The sequence below is a fragment of the Monopterus albus genome, unplaced genomic scaffold (assembly GCF_001952655.1).
Source record: "Monopterus albus unplaced genomic scaffold, M_albus_1.0 scaffold241.1, whole genome shotgun sequence".
Taxonomy (NCBI): domain Eukaryota; kingdom Metazoa; phylum Chordata; class Actinopteri; order Synbranchiformes; family Synbranchidae; genus Monopterus; species Monopterus albus.
The window spans coordinates 94,314-95,058 of record NW_018128121.1 but is presented as its reverse complement, the minus strand read 5'-3'; positions in this window follow the sequence as shown (position 1 = coordinate 95,058).

The following is a 745-nucleotide window of genomic DNA, read 5'->3' as shown; positions in this document are numbered from 1 at the left end:
GCTTTAGTCAACATAAGGACAGATATTACATTATCATTTCATCATGGCTTTCTGGCAATATGGCTTTTTCAATCAGCAGATACAGATATTATTTATTCATAGAAGCATTTTAAAAGGCACACAAAAACAGCATAGCCAATCTCCACAGAGTTGACACAATCAAATATACATGAAAATAATATAGGTGTGAGATGGGGGAGGGGGAGTCGGAGGGTAATTTTAATTTTATTCATATAGAGAACAAGGAGAGGAAATGGAAAGGGGGAATGGAGAGGGGGACAGTCATTCCTCCATTAGTTCCACGCTTATTTCTTCTCTGAGAATTCTATTCGATTTGTCCAAAGCTGCTTCTGCATGTGCGTCAGTGCAAGTGGATCTCTACAGTTGTTGTTGAGCCAGTGTGTGTGTGTGTGTGGTCTGGCAGTATATCCTTGCTTTAAGGCAAGTGTCTCTTTAATGAGGCTTTGCTGCAAAAGGTGCTCCCTAAGACTCTTGATGTGCTCTGCATTTCAAATACACTCTCCTGCACCACGCAGACCACAGCACATCCTCTCCTCCACCACACACACACACACACACACACACACACACACACACACACACAGCCTTACAGGTTGATGCAGCATGTTTGTGTGTGAGTTTGCGCTGTACCATGCCAAAGCACTGGTTGGTGGGGTTTGTGATCAGAGTGAGAGCTTGTCAGTGAGAGGCAACCTTTCTGAGGCAGTACATATGACTTTCCCCC